Source organism: Macrobrachium nipponense, chromosome 38, assembly GCF_015104395.2.
Source record: "Macrobrachium nipponense isolate FS-2020 chromosome 38, ASM1510439v2, whole genome shotgun sequence".
Taxonomy (NCBI): domain Eukaryota; kingdom Metazoa; phylum Arthropoda; class Malacostraca; order Decapoda; family Palaemonidae; genus Macrobrachium; species Macrobrachium nipponense.
In genome coordinates this window covers 60,511,965-60,531,837 of record NC_061098.1, presented here as the reverse complement: position 1 = coordinate 60,531,837, position 19,873 = coordinate 60,511,965, and positions in this window count along the sequence as shown.

Sequence of the window (19,873 nt, the reverse complement as noted above, 5' to 3'; positions counted from 1 at the left end):
GTAGGACGAAGTAATAACTGATCTGGATCAACCGATACAAAGTCCACCGCGTAGCTCATGATGGTCTCGGATGCTTCGACAGCTGCCGACTGACTGCGTTCGGTTGTGTGAGGCAAGCTGTCCATGCATCCGAGGTGTAGTCACGTGACCCTCGCCTTTTGAAGGGCTATGCCGAGAGACCATACAAATCGCCTATCTGTTGCCACCGATGCTCAAAGGCGAGATGATGATTCTCTCAAGGCATGTGCCCAACAGACGAAAGTCAATTGCCTTCTAGAGACCGAGGTCCCTGATGGAAAGACAGAAGTTCTCCTTAGTTGAGATTCAACTACTATGAGAAACAATACTATGTGCCGTTGAAGACGAAGGTGATAGGTGAATGCAGACCTACGTCTTCACAGCCGAATCGAGAGAAGTTAACTCTCAAGATTCTGAATGTAGAAAAGTCCCGCCGATGACACCAACCCGCGAAGACGGCTTAATCCCTGTTATTTACAGAGGACTGAAAACGCTAAACCGCTACTTCATTGCTGTTTGGTGAGAAGTCAGAGTTGCAATGGAAGCGGAGCGCTTTTCAGTAATGAAAACACAGGGATTGTACTGCCTGAAGAACCGCTTTCTCATGGGCTGAATCATCATCATCTTCTCCCCAGCTTATCCAGGACATCTATATACTTGGAAGTAGAGCTGGCAGGGCGGGGAACAGGCGATGTCTTCCGTTATACATCTACAATTCGGGGTGGACAATGAACAATTGCACACCTATGAATACGAGAGATATTTAGAAGACAAACTCAGATATCTGAAGAAATCATTCCACGTTATTGCAGCGGCAGGTGCGATGCAGCGGGAGACTAGGCTACAGACTTCTGTTACTGTGTGGTAAACAGAAAGAGGAGAGCGAGTCTAATTGAGATATCCCTGTCTGAAAATTCTTGCAATGTCCAAGGCGATGCAGTAGAGATGGTCATTCACGTATGCAAGAATTCCATCCAGCCAGAGACCTAAGTCTGTGATTGCCGGGCAGAGATTTGGTTCGGTAGTCAATCATCGCAAAGGAGCGAGACAAAATCCGATCGTACTATCTCGGAGAGCCAGCTGGTACTCGGCTGTGGCAGGCAGCCCATACACCGTTAACTCTTGCTCACTCATCATCCTGAGTTGCCAGGTAATCCATTCCAAGAAGGAATGCGTTCGGCTAGAACCATCAAGCGCAAAAAAATACGCTCAAGCATTTGCATTTAATCGAAATGAATTTCGGTGAATGCAAACGCTGAGGTGGTGTTGTTGTAACAATACCATAAGTATCTCAAAATCGAAACTGGTAACTCCTGGGAGGTTTTATGGCAGTCCCAAGTTGCAGTTCAATTAAGAAGATACTATTCATCTCTGTCACAACCCGTAGAGTTAACTACGGTATGTGCCTACACCTCAGACAATTCAACTGATAACAGAAGCATGTCAGAAGGGCAATATACGTAGTATATTTGTAGGTTCCTGTACATAGACCTCCATCCTAAATTCTCTTCCATTCAAGGAACAAGAATAAGGACTGGAAGCCGACACCCTTCACTCTCTAATGAAGAGAGTGAAGGAGAAGTTTTCCCGAAGGAAGACTTCTATGGTGATAACAGGATACCGAAGACGATAGTTCAAGCCGAACTGGATGTTCCCACCTGTTCTCTATCCTGGGGTTGGCCGCCTACTGAGGCGACGGACCGTCAGGTCCATCAAGGCTGAGCCCCTCCCGAGATATTCTTCCTTCAGCAGTAGTACTTCTCTCGAATGCTAGAAATTCCAGGAATTTGAGCAGTCGGCGAGATTCCCGATTATAGTAACAATTATCTGAGATTCTCATCTCGCCCACTCTGGACCGTGGTTTCGCCCAAGTGTTTGCAGATCGTAGAAGACCAAAACACTCGGAGAGTGCTAGAAACTCTGAAGAATTCTAAGCGCTCGGCGAAACCCTCACCGAATTCTCAGACGATCATCGGGTGGTGATCCTCCTGATTCCCGTAGAAATCGAGGATAGGGCAAGATCCTTCCTCAACAACGGGGACTTACTTCCGGTAGGACCCGAAGGTCCCTCCAGGAATGCAGTCCCCGACGTGGAATCCTACGGAGAACGCTCTGCAGGATCCTTCCCCTTCCTGTCGCAGCCATAGGGAGAGAGGGAATGGGGGAGGAAGATTGGATACTCGCTCACCTTCCCAGAGAAACTAGCAGTCAGAGAAGCGAGTACGGGCAGCCATCACCATGCGGTGGTGGCCGCTCAGAGTCTAGGAAAACGTTACTGGAGAAAACGTTTTCCCGAGGAGGGTTACGAACTTGTACTGTAGGCTACATGTCTGCCGCCACCGTGACCGTCGTCTGGGTGGGGCTGAGCGAGCACCTGACTGGAGAGAGCCGATACCGTCCTCCGACGCCTCCCAGTCCTCGTCAAGGTTGAAACCTCTCAAGAGACCGAAGGGGGAGCCCACCCAGGTCTCTGCGTGCGTGGTCCAGCAGAACCGTTACGTGAACGGCGGTGAGGGACACTCCGAGAGTCTGGGAAGCGTCATTCATCTTCGCCAGCCCCCCATGATCTCCTCCAACCACTTGAGCGAGGATCTGTTGGTCCCAAGACCGAACCAGGCTCGTGGCCGGTCCGTAAGAAGTGCATTCATCACTGTCACTCCTGTTCGCCTCGTTCCTCCCAGTGTAGCCTGAGGAGGTTGAAGGGACAGGTGAGGGAGACCTGATGCTCCTACCCTACCTACTAGCAGAACCAGTAGTGTGAGAGGACTGCAGGTGATCACCAACGCACAGTGGTGATTGAGCTACAGGTCTGGACCAGCGGTCTTCTTGCGGAGAAACGCTGGACCAAGGAACGGAGTGTCGGTCTCTTGTGTCAGGGGAGCTGCTAGAGAGCTCCTCTCCTGCCTACCAGCAGAATCAGTAGGCTGGGAGGACTGTAGGCGATCACCAACCCACAGTGACGATCGAGCTACCGGTCTGGACCAGTGGTCTTCTTGCAGAGAAACGCTGGACCAAGGATGGAGTGTCAGTCTCTTCAGGAGAGCTGCTACGAGTGCTCCTCCCCTGCCTACCAGCAGAATCGGTAGGCTGGGAGGACTGCAGGCAATCACCAACCACGGAGCGGTCAAGCTGCAGGTCTGGACCTGCGGTCTCCTTCCGAGAAGTGCTGGAACCATGACAGAGCGTCAGTCTCTTTAGGAGAGCTGCTACGAGTACTCCACCCTCACCCACGCCCACCGCAGAACCAGCGTGCTTGGGGGGGGGCTGCAGACGCTCACCAACCCGTGGTGGCGATCGGGCTGCAGGCCTGGTTGAGCGGCTGTCCGGGTAGAGCGGCTAGACCGAGATGAGCGGAGACGTCCTCCCGAGCATCAGAAGAGCTGCTGCTGGTCCCCCTATCCGTCAGGTCCCGGTGGGAGCAACGGTCAGGAGACTGGCAGAGTCCGCTGTTGCGGTGGGAACGAGGCCTGTCCTCACGGCACGTCACGCCTCTTGGACCAGCCGAGGCTGGTCCAGGCACCGCTTCCTCGTCTCAGCCCGTGGCTGGTCTGGGACCATTGCGTCAACCCTGGGCACCAGCGGCTCACCACAAGAGCGATCGCTGGCCTGGTGGGAACTCCCACCTGGGTGACTCCCACCAGTCTTCTGCTCTGTTCCTGGATACTGGCACCGAGCGAACTCGGTTGCCTGGGTCTTGGCTGCATGGTCACCCGCAGGTGACCATACACTCAGTACCTCTCATGAACGAGAGGCCGAGACGGTATCTGGCGTCGAGGCAGAACCTCTAGCGCCACAAGAGGAGGTACCAGTGTTAGCCGGTACCCCTCCGGTCCCTATCATCTTCCTTGCAGGAGAGACGGGCCCCGTTCCCGAAGGAACAGGAGGACCAGCGGAAGCCCCAACTGTCCCACCTGAGTGGGACAGACCCTTAGAGGTCTCTGAGCGAGACTTCTTAGGGGGACAGGAGGCTACCTTCTCCTTCGGCTGGGGGGCCTCAGAAGTTGAAGGGAAAGAGGCAGCAGAAGACGATGGCAACACCTTCCTTTTCTTCCTGGACTTCCTCTTCGCCAGTTTCCTCAGGACAACTGACAGGTCCTCCATCCAGAACGGAGTAGGGGCAGTTGCCGAAGCAACACAGCCCAACTGCACTTGTCTGGAGGGATCTGCAGGAGTAGCAGAGGAGAGAGAACACTTCCTCGAGGAGGGCTATGAAGCTCTTACCTGGCAGGTGAAGCGTCTGCCACCCCCGAGACTGGTCGGTCGCGCGAACGCGACCGTCATCTGGGTGGGGCTGAGCGTGCCCTGACAGGCGACAGCCGATACCATCCTCCGACTCTCCCAAGTCCTCGTTGAGGCCAAAACCTATCTGAAAGAATAGGAGTAATTAAAAGAGGGCTGAATGGCCCACCTCCACCGGTCTCTGCGTGCATGGACCCGCGGGAACGTCACGTCAAACCTGGGCACCGGACGATCACTGTGAGAGCGATCGTCGGTCAGGCGCGAGTCACCTGAGCAACTCCTACCATCTTCCACTCCGTGCCTGGGTCCTGACACGGTGAGCGTACTCAGCAGTCTGGACCCTGGCTGCACGGTCACCCGTAGGTGACTGTACACTTGGTAACGCTAGCAAGCGGGCGGCCGAGACGGTTTCCTGTCCAGAGGTGGAACCTTCGGAACCAGGAGAGGAGATACCAGCGTGGCCGGTACCTTCATGGTCCCCGTCTGCTTCCTCCTCGAGGAAGGAGAGACGGGTCCCGTTCCTTCACCCCATTCCTGAAGGAATGGGAGGACCAGCAGAAGACCCACAATGTCTCACCGGAGCGAGACAGATCCTTAGAAGTCCCGTGACGAGACTTCTTAGGGGGGGAAACCACCTTCTCTTTTATGGCAAAGCCTTAAAAGTTGAAGGGGAGGAGGCATGGAGATATGATGATCTCGAAGAGGAGGATGAGGACACTTAACGAGCTCTCTTCCTCTTCAGTTTCTCCTTCTGCCAGACTTCCACCATCAGGAGAAGACAAACCTCATAGGGCAGCCATAACTCTCGGGTGGTAGTGGTACCAAATGAATATGATTATCAGCAGGGATCAGTGCACACACTCGAGGATCGGTACGCAACATGCATCATAGGTACAATTCCAAGGTTAGGATAACCAATACAAAGAGCATCTAACCAATACTGCTGAAAACACAATCACCACTAGTCTGTCAAATAAGGAAAATAAATATTAAAGTAATGAGGATACTCCTCATGCATCCAAGGGCACCGCCCTCCGAAGTGAGAGGAGATCCCCCAACATCAGCACCGCACGCCCATCCTTCTACCTTCTTCCTATAGTAAGTGGAAGGAAGAAGAGAAATTACCATAACGACAAAACACGGACAAACCTTTGAAGTTCCCTTGGTAATTTCCAAGCATAAGCGTAATTTCCAGATGAATACATGTCCCATTACAGGATCAATATCACTTACGTTAAATATATGTCTCATCCTCACGACAAATACATATCTCATCCTCATGCAGGTCTGAGCCAGTGTTAAAGGGCGAAAGAATGTAAATATGTTGGCATGCCTTAGCCGCCGACTCTTAGCACCAGTAGAGGGGTGGCTGCAAAGGTTATCACAAAAAGTGGGTTGTATATTAATTGAAAAACCAAGGACAAACCTTTGTTTAGTATTAATATCAATACAGTAAGTCCTCGGGTTACGCCGTCTCAACTTACGCTGTTTCGTGGTTACGAACGCGCATCCCATCCATAAAAAATAATATTATGCGTCGTTCCGTCTTACACGGTTTAGCGTCGTAAGCGACGTAAACAAACGCGAACTAGTTTCGGGCGCACGGCGGAAGAATACGCTTTGTGGGGGAGAGGGTTGGGGGCGTCGCTTCACTACGCTCATTCCTCGCCCATGACGCCATTTTGGTTGTTTACGCTGCCTCTCTCTCCCTCGTGTTGTATCGTTTTTGTAACTTTTTGCTCTTTGTTATGGCTCCCAAGCGCAAGGCGGACTCTTCTGATGGTAGTGCATCGAAGAAAAGAAAGGCCATTACCATGAAATTAATGTGGACATTATAAAGCGATCTGAGGAAGGGAGAAACGCCAACAAACATTGGCCGCTCGCTTGGTCTTAACCGTTCGACTGTTGCTACCATTATCAAAGATAAAGAGCACATCGTTGAACATGTGAAAGGATCTGCTCCTATGAAAGCGACAGTGATAACCAAGCAGCGTAGTGGTCTAATATTGAAATGGAAAGGTTATTGGTGCTTTGGTTGGAAGACCAAAATCAACGGCGTATCCCAGTCAGCCTTATGGTGATTCAGGAGAAGGCGAAAAGATTGTTTGAAGCGTTGAAAAAGAAAAGGGGGAGAGAAGTGAAAGTGAAGAGTTTGTGGCTAGTAGGGGTTGGTTTATGCGATTTAAGGCTCGGGCCAATTACCATAACCTTAAAGTGCAAGGTGAAGCTGCTAGTGGGGATGAGACAGCAGCATCTCCAGCATGTTCTGGAGGTTCTTTTTCTCTTCACTAACCTCCCCCAGTCTCTCCAGCACCGCAGCTTCCTCTCCAGTGTGCAAGCCAACCAAATTAATAAAGGTAAGGAATTGTTCTCTCTTTGTTATTGATAAGTATTTACATTAAATCATGTGGTATTTTTTAATGTTCCATCTTACGCTGAAAATCGTGTTGCGACGCATCTTAAGAACGGATCAACGTCGTAACTCGAGGACCCCCTGTAATAATTTAAATACAAAAAATAAACCAAAAGGATCCCACCGGGAAAAAAGATCAATGACCAGTTAGCCGGAGCTCACAAACACATGTCTTCATCGGAAGACAGCCGAAAGCAAAGTGGAGTGTTTACATCTGGGCAGGATAGCACGATAGTTACTGCCTAACCACCTTGTTCAAGATTCAACGGCTGTAATTCCAGCTACGCCGTAAGTACATTCCTATTGTTAAAGGACCGAGGGTTTGTACTACGTATTGGAACAAATATGGCCTTAATTTCTAACTTTGGAGAAAATACTTACTTTGAAAGGAGAGTAAAGGTCTTGAGCTCCTGTTATCACCACCAACAACTCATGACTGATGACCATCTCCGGTGTCAGGACATGTTAAAGTACTTTTTCAGAGGGTGGCCAAAACCTCGGTAGTCGGTGAGTTGGCCAGTCCACTTGGTTGTTTACAATAGAACCGACTTCACTGTCAACAAACTCTCAACGTATTTCAGTGCAATTTGGAGTGAATTAAGACCAAAATGTGTATAATTACAACCAAATAATAATAATAATAATAATAATACTTTTATTTCCAATATATATACATTGGGTATTATACATTATATACGAAACAACATATAGTGATTATCTGAGTATTTCTCTATTTCCTTATGATACATTAAAATTTAACATTTACATGAATAGTGCTTTTATAGAAATTATTTGACTAGCAAACTAAAAAATACATTTGGTACACTACTTGCATTAATATGACTTTAAAATAGAAAAAATAATTTAATAATAGTAAAACTCATTAAAATTCTATACTGGGTGCAAAATTATAGTAGATACCTAAAACATTGAAAACAGATATACAATATTACATAAAACCAATCCACAAGTTTCTAACTAAAATCTTGTTGTAGAAAACATATATTTCCTAAGAATTTGCTTTAAAAAGTGTCGAGATTCGCCGTTGTTTTCAATGACTCGGTAGGGTATTCCACATCGTTTGGTCCTCGTACCGTAAAGCATCTACTTCCCAAGTCTGTGGTGGTTCTCGGTATATACAGGTCATTGTTTTGTCTCGTTCGTCTGTCCCTACCAGCTCCAACTGTTATAAACTTAAAAGCCAAATTGGTATTAAACTTCGCATAACTTTTAAAAACTCCTACACAAATGTTCGAATTTAATCCTTCGTTCACATTTAGCCATTCTAATTTATCTAAAATTGGTGATCATGGTCATATTTTTTGGCCTTACCATCAACTACGTTTTGCCGAAAAAAAAAAAAAAAAAAAAAAAAAGCAAAGTTTTTTTTTGTAGTTTTTGAACCCGTTGTAATTGTTATTTAGTAGTAGTTCCCCAAATCTTTTAAGCAATTAATTTATTATGCTCAGTGCAAGCAACTGAACTACCATCGCCCTCATGGTCAATATCGAATCTGTCTTTTAACTTCTGTTTAAATATATTAAGGTCCATTACTTTTCTACATATTTCAGATACGTGTACATCAAAAGCATATATTGGTCAAAATAAATACCTAGATTTTTTACGTGTACACTTCTTTCAATTTGATGGCCATTAAAGTTTAGAACGGTATCTAATGGGATCTGTGATACATATTGCCTTGTACCAATGAAAATTATTTTAGTTTTTTGATTCATTTACATTTAAACCATTTAGTTGAAAATAAATCGCAGTCCTGCTTCTAATATCGCTTCTGCCTTTGTGATGAGAGTGGTATATCATTTATACTACCTCCAATTAAAAATTGACTGTCGTCCTGCATATTGTACGAGAAGATAGTCTTCTAAAAATTTTGCCATATTTTTTGAAGTAGTCCTGTATAAAAACTGCCATATCATTGATATGAATAAGAAAGAGCACGGGGCCTAAAATAGAGCCCTGGGGGACTCCAAAATGTACTTGTTTACGAGAAGAGATGGTATTATCTAGTCTGACTATTTGAAAACGATTTTGTAAGTAGTTACTAAACCAAAAAGCACTGTGGAGATTCAGTTGTGATGGCGGTAAGGATAAAACCACCGATTACAAGGTAAAAATGATTTCAGTTCAATCCATGACCCAGGGAATAAGAAGTTTCATACTTTCACTAATATGGGGAAACAGTAGACTTGACTAGCTGATCCAGTTTGGCCGCGTGGTGTGGATCCACCCTCCGAAAAGTACTTTAAACGCGTCCTGACACCCAAGATGGGGCACCAGTTACGGGTCATCGGTGTGATGAGCAACAGCTCAAGACCTCTACTATCCTTTGAAAGTATGTATTTTCTCCAAAGTTGTGGCGGGATCACAAGCTAGAGAAAAAACAAGTGCAAAACCCTACCCACATTAACCTAAACGATCCACCTGCCAAACCCAGCAGCCCACAGTCACACTTTCTCCTTAACACAACAAATACAACAGGACAATTGATCTACACCTATACAAAAACAAAACAATAAAGTAAAAAACACATGTACCTACCAACACTACTAACAAAAACAAAACGAAAAAAACAAAACACACATGTACCTTACCAACTCCAGATATTCAGGGCTATCCTGTGCTGTCAGCTGGTGAAGGTCACAGAAATAACCAACGACAACAACAACCAAGAACCACACACAACCCATAAAAAACAACACACAAGGACAAAAAATACTAACAACAACAACAACAACACCACCAACCGGACCACAACAACACAACAACCATGGAACACAACCAAACCAACCACAAAAACAACAACAAAAACTCACAACACAAAAAAAAGGCAACACACAAAAACACCCACCTAACAACACAATCTCAATCAACTAACAGCTCACCAATAACAACCTTCAACAACTCACAACCCCACCAAGAAACCACAACAGCTCCCAACAACCATCCTCAATCCTAACAACTACAATAAACTCCAACAAAACTCACAAGCACAACAATCCAAACAAATCCAACACACAGCTCTAAATCAATTAACAACAAACTTAACAACCAACAGACAACCCAGCCAGAACTCACTAACAGCCAATACAGTCGTTAACTATCCATACAGCAATTACACTCTCTCTCTCTCTCTCTCTATCTCACACACAGACGTTTGTCATATGGAATGTCGGGAATTCTCTCCGACTATTATTAATTTTTGTTCTGATTCGTTGCCCTGATGTTATGGGCCGATGACAAGGCCTTGAGGAGGCGCACTCTCTAAAACTATCTGGGTGGGATTCAAATAAAATTTGGTCAACAAAATACAGTTTTATTACAAAAAAATAAATATTTAAACACTTATTAACAATACTCTGAACATGAATGAAAGAGCATCACAGGCGGCTAAGCCAATGTGCATTAAGAACCAACACTGAAACTGACGTTACTAGCAAAATTCCACTGCACACGCAGTTTCTTACTACTCTCACTAATTCAATTCAAGGAACCTGAAAGCTCTCATGGCTTTGTTGACGTGGTAGCCCTTAGGTCTTTGATATCATGCTCTTGAAAAGCACTAAGTACACGACCGGACGAAAAAACACAATAAATCGAGACCCATTTACTCTAAATCACAATAAATGACATTCTTACACTTGCAGCTTTCGTTTGCTGCGCAAATCAAGTCCTCATCGCAGGATGAGACACATCTATACATGGATAAAGATAACTTACAGTTACGACGGAATTCGACCTGGCATGGCGATGGCGGGTGGGAGCCGGAGAATCGAGAGACACACTAAACATCTAGGGCAGGAATGAGACATCGCTTCGCCCTACTTCAAAGGAAACTTACGCCTTTCCGCGTAAACTACAGAATCCTTGTAATTCAGGCGGGAATCATCGCTATTTTAGGCATTAACGGAGATCAATGAATCTACTTTACTTGTGAGTGGGAAAAAGAAAATGAAACAGTTAAGTTTTTATCATCTGGGGTCCCAATGAATTGACTCAAAGTTTTTCTGGCTGAAGACCGTAAAATTCCCTGCAAATTCTTGAATGGCCACGGAGTCCTTGGCTCCAAATCTCTACATAGACAATTTAGCTCGTACTAGGGAATAGCAAATCATATTCATTAATGAAAATTCATAGTGTCTTCATTACTATAAGACGCGCTCCTTCCCCGCCAGGCATTTAAGAATTACATCTTAACTCTTGTCGCGTATTGGACAGCTTTCTGCTTATGAACTGCCCGCGAGATCCCTCCCCAATCTTGCCCCAATTTAACGCACTTGTGAAGTTAAATGGCGGGGATTTTCGAATGATCAGTTCGAAATTCCCGACATGGAACTGCATAAAGTTACAAATTAAGGTCATATTTTAAGATTAAACAGAGGTTAATGAAAAGGCTAGCCATGCGCAGTGCAAACATACTTCCAAAGGCGCTTTAGAAATGTTTGCTTAAAACACCAAAAATGAAGATTGACGCCATCTCAATGTTTTGGGAGTCTCTTGTGTCAGTAAACTTTCCATTCCATGTGCTAAATCTGCACACCACTTGTACCCATAGACTCTCAATACACATTACATATAGGGTAAACAATCACGGACGATCCATAATCATCATGCTCTCCGGGTCTTATTCACTCGACATTTAATTGGTGAAAAAAGAATACAATTACAACTTTAAGCATACCATTCAAAAGATTGAAGTTTCGTCAACATAATGTGATATATGAAAGCCCATATGAACTAAAATAAGCATGTGGCGCTCTTCGTAAAATATGCTTTCGAGGCAGTTTTGAAATCCAATTTGGCAGCTATCGTCAGGCTAGCCGGTCAAATCAGGGACAATCCACCATCTTTCCCAGCCTTCCCAGCACTCATTTGAACAATGTTAGCGTAAATATGTAACGTTTATTGATCTTACTCAAGATTGCAGCTGTAATCAGCACAATAAAACAACATTTTAATGCCTATATTCGTGAAAGTATGAAACTTGTTATTCCAACTCCAACAGTAGTGCTTATTTGATTGTAATTATACACATTATTGGTCTTAATCCACTCCAAATTGCACTTGAACCACGTTGCTGTTTCCTGGTTCCTAAGCGCTCACATCCACAAACACGGTTACGAGCACCAGATGACGACACTGTTTATGAGGTGCAAAGCTTTATTCCCTTAATTTTTACTTTATTCATTATTTAGTTTAACTTTACTTTGTTACTTCAAAATGTTTATTTAATTCATGTCTATTATCCCTTTTTTGCAACCAAATTACCCCGAAAAATTACAGATATTTCTAAAGTAGATACAATCCAATGTTTCTAACCTTTGTCCCCCCCCCGTACATCTTGGCTGCCCCCCCCCCTAAAACCATTGCGGAGCAGGCGATGATTAGTGATTTTTTATATAAATATATATATATATATATATATATATATATATATATATATATATATATATATATATATATTATATATAAATATAATATATATTTATATATATTTATTTTTTTTTTTTTTTTTGCTTGCACTGTTCATTGATTAAGTGTATAGGTAGTATTTAGATTTTTTTAAAAACTGTCTGCCATAAATAAATGTAACCTTTAATGTTTGCATGCTAAAAAATGGCAAAATCATCGTTGCCACATTAGTGGAGCTTGACACACACCAATGCATTATCATAAACTGTTTCCATGAATTCTAGTTGTCATAGTAATGCAATAATGATAAAATTGCTTGCTTTAATATTTATGTATATATACTTCCAATACATAGGCTAATTTCACCAATTTCCACCTTTTGTGTAAGTCTTATACCCAGTTTGGAGGGTGAACACATACCAATTAGCAACAGAGAGAGAGAGAAGGGAAGGTGAAGGAAGGGAGAAGGACAGGGGTGGCAGTGGAGGTGGGGGTAGAGGGTAGGTGGAGCTTTTTACTGCTGTGTTCGTATCTATTTCTGGATAATGAGTTTTTTTTTTTTTTTTTTTTTCAAGTGTCGTTATCTTAACGATTAGTGATTTCATGATACCCTTTATAAATTACGGACTGGGTGTAATACACTATAGCAAAATCTCGTTCTGATACGGGTGTTCGTTACAGAAATATTGCCAAAAAAAAACGTGCTTGCACTCTCTCTGAAACCCATAGTAGGTATGCTGCTTAGTTGTCAATCAAGTTTTTTGTAATCAAGTATTTTTTTACAAGCTAGCTATAGTAATAAATTTGTATTTTTCTTAATCAAAAACATATGCTCATCAATGCTAACTTTCCTCTTTTTAAACGACTTTCTGGTCATTGAAAATTCGGCCCCATTAATTTCTTATGGTGCGAAAACAGACAAGAGGTCCAGAGAGCAAAAGCGGTTGCGTCACACTACTGGGCGGTAATCCAGCAGTCAAACCATCTTCATATATCCAAAAAGTAATAATAATGATATATGCGCATTACGATTATAACAATTACATGAATAGATGATAACAATCTGCATGAATAACTGGTAAAACTGTTCTGCAAGAAAGTTGAGTATAGGGTAAACAACCGCATGGACAGCCCCAACCACACCGACAGTCACAGCTGGACACCCTCCGAGATGGTCATCAGTCGCGATTTTGTTGTTGGTGAGAGACACAGCTAAAGACCTCTACTCTCCTTTCGAAGTAAGTATTTTCTCCAAAGTTAGAAATTAAGGCCAAATTTAAAGCTTTAAACAGAGGGTAGTGAAAAGGGTGGCCAACGCAGTGCAAACTTCACCAAAACGCTTTTGAAATTTCTACTTACGATTAAATAACTTAGAAGACTGACGCCATCTCGATGTATGTAGAGTCGCTTGTGTCAACAAACCTTCATTTCCTGTGATAAATATCCACACACCACTTGTACCCATAAACGCTGGGGCACTTTCATCACAACAATCGGAAAACGGTCTCCGGCCACAACGTTTTTAAGGAAATAACAATTTGTCGAAATTGTATTTTTTCCTAACTATACAAACCTGAGGTCCTTTAACAATAGGATGTAACTTGCGGCAGCTGGAACCGGTCGTAAGCTTCGAACAAGGGAGTATGGTAGTTAACTGCTTGTCCGACAGTCAGCACACCGCGCGACTGGGATGGAGAAGAATCACTTTGCTTTAGGCCCAGAAAAAACAGAGTGAGGGGTGGCATGAGGTGGGACTATGTATAAAGGACCTCAGGTTTGTATAGTTTAGGAAAAAATACAATTTTCGACAAATTGTTATTTGTTCTGATACGTAATACAAACCATCGGTCCTTTAACAATAGGAAGACTCACTTCTTGGTGGTGGAATCTGAGTCAATGAACAGATTGGTGTTCGTCCCACCAACCTGGTTTTTTTTCCCTCCCTGGTCGTAAGAGCAGAGGGAGGGATCCTAGCCTCTGCCCGATGATCGAGGTATGTACCGCAGGATCAATGGTCAGACCTCTGGACCCAAGTAATAAGAGGTGGGAGGCCAGCGTACCTCTTTAAAACTAGCAAGCAAGAACTTGTTCCTATTGCAAGAGGCAATATGAAGTCATGAGTTTGTCTCTTGTTTGCTTCCACTTACTTCCCCCCTTGTGGGGAAAGTGGTGGATAATCGCTCCTATCCCTAATGAGAGGGTAGGATGGAGCTCGGTCGAGTAGTTTACTTGCATCAGTATCCTGTTCCAGCGTAGTGACTACCGCGTCCCTCTGCCCCGCCCGCAGACAGAGGGGGAGAAAAAGATGGGGAAGAAGCCAGTCACTCTCTCATTCACTCATCTATTCATGCAGTCACACAAGGATGCGATGCTGTTCTGCGCCCGCTCGGGTGCTTATTAAGCTACACAACTTGTTGAGCAGCCACCACGGGTCCCCAAGGAAAAAGTGTCCAAGCACCTGTGGCTATATTCTGAAGGTAGAAGGAGGTGAAGGTGGTCTGGTTGGTCCAGACCCCCGCCTTCAGGACCTGCGCCATGAGAAAGTTCTTGCGGAATGCAAGGGAAGGACCAATGCCTCTGACCGTGGGTTCTGGGCCTCGGCACAAAGGGTACGGATATCGTTGCTACCATCAGCCCCACCCAGAACGACGGTCACGGTGGCGGCAGACATGTAGCCTACAGTACAAGTTCGTAACCCTCCTCGAAAACGCTCTCCAGTAACGTTTTCCTAGACTCTGAGCGGCCACCACCGCATGGTGATGGCTGCCCGTACTCGCTCTCTGACTGCTAGTTTCTCTGGGAAGGTGAGCGAGTATCCAATCTTCTCTCCCATTCCCTCTCTCCCTATGGCTGCGACAGGAAGGGGAAGGATCCTGCAGAGCGTTTCGTGCCTCCCGTAGGATTCCACGTCCATGGGGACTTGCATTCCCTGGAGGGGACCTTCTGGGTCCTACCGGAAGTAAGTCCCCCCCCCCCCCCCCCCCCCCCCGTCCCCGTGTTGAGGAAGGATCTTGCCCTATCCTCGATTTCTACGGGAATCAGGAGGATCACCACCCATGATCGTCTGAGAATTCGGTGAGGGTTTCGCTGAGCGCTTAGAATTCTTCAGAGTTTCTAGCACTCTCCGAGTGTTTTGGTCTTCTACGATCTGCAACACTTGGGCGAAACCACGGTCCAGAGTGGGCGAGATGAGAATCTCAGATAATTGTTACTATAATCGGGAATCTCGCCCGACTGCTCAAATTCCTGGAATTTCTAGCATTCGAGAGAAGTACTACTGCTGAAGGAAGAATATCTCGGGAGGGGCCCTCAGCCTTGGATGGACCTGACGGTCCGTCGCCTCAGTAGGCGGCCAACCCCAGGATAGAGAACAGGTGGGAAAACATCCAGTTCGGATTGAACTATCGTCTTCGGTATCCTGTTATCACCATAGAAGTCTTCCTTCGGGAAAACTTCTCCTTCACTCTCTTCATTAGAGAGTGAAGGGTGTCGGCTTCCAGTCCTTATTCTTGTTCCTTGAATGGAAGAGAATTTAGGATGGAGGTCTATGTACAGGAACCTACAAATATACTACGTATATTGCCCTTCTGACATGCTTCTGTTATCAGTTGAATTGTCTGAGGTGTAGGCACATACCGTAGTTAACTCTACGGGTTGTGACAGAGATGAATAGTATCTTCTTAATTGAACTGCAACTTTGGGACTGCCATAAAACCTCCCAGGAGTTACCAGTTTCGATTTTGAGATACTTATGGTATTGTTACAACAACACCACCTCAGCGTTTGCATTCACCGAAATTCATTTCGATTAAATGCAAATGCTTGAGCGTATTTTTTTGCGCTTGATGGTTCTAGCCGAACGCATTCCTTCTTGGAATGGATTACCTGGCAAACTCAGGATGACGAGTGAGCAAGAGTTAACGGTGTGTATGGGCTGCCTGCCACAGCAGAGTACCAACTGGCCTCTCCGAGATAGTACGATCGGATTTTGTCTCGCTCCTTTTGCGATGATTGACTACCGAACCAATCTCTGCCCCGGCAATCACAGACTTAGGTCCTCTGGCTGGATGGAATTCTTGCATACGTGAATGACCATCTCTACTGCATCGCCTTGGACATTGCCAAGAATCTTCAGACAGGGATATCTCAATTAGACTCGCTCTCTCTTTCTGTTTACCCACACAGTAACAGAAGTCAGTAGCCTAGTCTCCGCTGCATCGCACCTGCCGCTGCAATAACGTGGAATGATTTCTTCAGATATCTGAGTTTGTCCTTCTAAATATCTCTCGTATTCATAGGTGTGCAATTGTTCATTGTCCACCCGAATTGTAGATGTATAACGGAAGACATCGCCTGTTCCCCACCCTGCCAGCTCTACTTCCAAGTATATAGATGTCCTCCCTGGATAAGCTGGGGAGAAGATGATGATGATTCAGCCCATGAGAAGCGGTTCTTCAGGCAGTACAATCCCTGTGTTTTCATTACTGAAAAGCGCTCCGCTTCCATTGCAACTCTGACTTCTCACCAAACAGCAATGAAAGTAGTGGTTTTAGCGTTTTTTGTTTTCAGTCCTCTGTAAATAACAGGGATTGAGCCGTCTTTCGCGGGTTGGTGTCATCGGCGGGACTTTTTCTACGTTCAGAATCTTGAGAGTTAACTTCTCTCGATTCGGCTGTGAAGACGTAGGTCTGCATTCACCTATCACCTTCGTCTTCAACGGCACATAGTATTGTTTCTCATAGTAGGTTGAATCTCAACTAAGGAGAAACTTCTGTCTTTCCATCAGGGACCTCCGGTCTCTAGAAGGCAATTGACTTCGTCTGTGGGCACATGCCTTGAGAGAATCATCATCTCGCCTTCGAGCATCGGTGGCAACAGATAGGCGATTTGTATGGTCTCTCGGCATAGCCCTTCAAAAGGCCGAGGGTCACGTGACTACACCTCGGATGCATGGACAGCTTGCCTCACACAACCGAACGCAGTCAGTCGGCAGCTGTCGAAGCCATCCTAGACCATCATGAGCTACGCGGTGGACTTTGTATCGGTTGATCCAGATCAATTATTACTTCGTCCTACTGGCGTGTTCCAGTACCCATAACTATCGACACCCTATATGGAGTGTCGGTGTTTATCTACTGCAGAGACGACAAGACCGCGAGAGACTTCGCCGCAGTGGGATACGAGACCGCAAGAGATTTCGCTGCATTGGGATACAAGACCGGGAGAGACTTTGCTGTAGATAGGTAGACCGGACGGGTACTGGACATCACTCCAAAGAATATGTCGGACAGGAAGATGGATAGGTCATTGCGACCATATCCTTCTTATCCTTCGGGACTGCCCACAGGTCCTTGGGACCTCATTTCCTTGGACCAGTGGTGGATGCTTGCAAGATGTGTTTGCTTACCCAGCTCCTTCAAGAGGACAAGTTGCATCTTATCCATGGTGTGCAGTTGTAGAGGTAAGAAGGATGCGAGAGTGACTGGCTCTCCCCCTTCCATGCTTGTCTCTCAATTCCTGGTCTTCTTGGGTTGAGGATAAGACTCGAACTCCACACTGGCTGGTCGGACGATAACCCTTCCCAGAACTTTGCATTAATGTCTCCGACGCCAATATTCTTCACAGCCCTTTTTCGGATGAGTCACTCATTTCGAAAAGGCCCAGAAGTCTGACTCTTGATCATGCAGCTCCTATACTCCGATCAAATTGTCAGAGGCAGCAGGCGCTCCTCCTCTCTCTTACGACCTGGAGGAGTAGTCTACTAAGAGATTCAGAGCCTCTGTAACACGGTTTTTTTGGACTTTGCTCCTTATCATAGCATTGGATGTAGCTGAAAGTTGACATATGCATATTTTACAACCACACACCAATTTTGTCAGCATTATCAATAACCTAAACCCGATAGTTTTAATTTTTATAGAGTAAAAAATTATGTAGCCGATGCCATAGCCAATGATTACGAGGCAAGAGTCGAAAAAAACATTTCATTACGTAAGCAAGGTAAACACCGTTTTACGAAGTGTTGCCCCACCCATCCACCAGCAGACTCCTTAAGGTGCGTATCGATTCTCATCGTGGCATAAGCTCCGTACTGGCAGCAGGATAGCAAACCCGGAACACTCCAATATTAGAAATCACTCCAAAAATGTGTAAAACATATATTGATAATAAAGACTTCTGTATTTTAGGCCATACCACCAACCCACAGGACCTTGTTATTCTAGAATCTCTCTTTATCAAAAAACTTGTTCCGTCGTTGAACACCCATACGTCTTCCTCCCTCTGTATTTGTCTTGACTGTGTTGTATTTATGTTTTATGTTTACATTTAGGTTAACGCTGCCACTCCTCTAGGTCGGTCCTTAACTACTTGTTCCGTAACTGTTCACGCTGGCTGCTTTCAATTTTTTGTCAATTTTTTTTATTTTATGTTTCATTTATCTTTCATTTTAATGTATATCCTTTTAAATAATTTAATTTCCTTAAATTTATGTGTATATTTTTTGTACACTTAATAAGAATTAATTTTTTGGCCTTTGCATTTCTGAATTTTTAATTTTTTTTGGTTTTTGTTTTGTTTTTACAATTTTACTAGGAATTTTATTCATTTTTAACAGCCTGATGATGTAATTAATTTGATAAGATAATTACGAAACGTCGCAGTAAAGACAGCATGTACATATGTGTGTGTCCTCTTCCCTTCATTGATATATATATCTATATATATATATATATATATATATATATATATATATATTATATATATATATATATATATATATATATATATATTGTATATGCCTGTGTCTTTGGGATTATCTTTTGTTGGATTTAATTAGGGATTTGGCTAAGGTATTAGGGTAGGTAAAGGCAAAATGGTTATATTTTCCGAGGGTCTGGGTACCTTCTTAATCCTGTAGAGGTGTGGGATTTTTATTTTATTGTTGGGTGGCTCTTTGTTCTTGTCTTGAGGGTGTCGGTAGGAAATTATGTTTCCTTTATGAATCACTTTCTCAATTATATGGTCAGGATACCTTAGAGACGAAAGCTGCTTATGATTTACTTCAAATTCCTTTTTCAGAGCCAGTACGAAAAGAGGCACGATTCAGTATTAGCAAAAACCGTCCACTGGAGCTTGTGCAAGAAACACCAGCTACCTTGCAATAAGAAGTGGTACGAGCACCAACCTGAGGGGGTGATAAAAAATGATCAGACAAAGATCCTCTTGGACTATGGTATCAAAACAGATAAGGTGAAATATGCAAATAGACCAGACTTGATGTTGATTGATAAAATCAAGAAGATGAGAAAGAAAGAGAACAAAAAATTGGCAATAGAAATAAGAAAGATGTAGGATATGCCAGTGTAAAATTGTATCCATAATCATAAGGACACTAGCCACTAACCGAAGATCCCTGAAAAGGAACCTGGAAAAACTAGATGCTGAAGTTAACCTCCAGAAAAAAAAAACTGGCATGCAGCAAAGTGTGCTTTCCTGAAAACAGCTCATAGTAAGAAAAAGTGATGGACTCCTAAGAGGCAGGATGCAACCTGGAATCCCCACACTATGAAAACAAAAAATATTCAGTTCAGTCCCAGGATGGATGTGATAGGACTAAAAAAAAAAAATAATATTATTGTATCAGGCTTTTATGAATCATTAATATTAATTTGGGTAGTTTGAATAACTGCAGCACGCAGTTAAAGTTCCTATCTGATCTTAACTGTGAGGCTAGCCCGTGCAGCGAAACAATATCTCTTGCCAGAACAAACT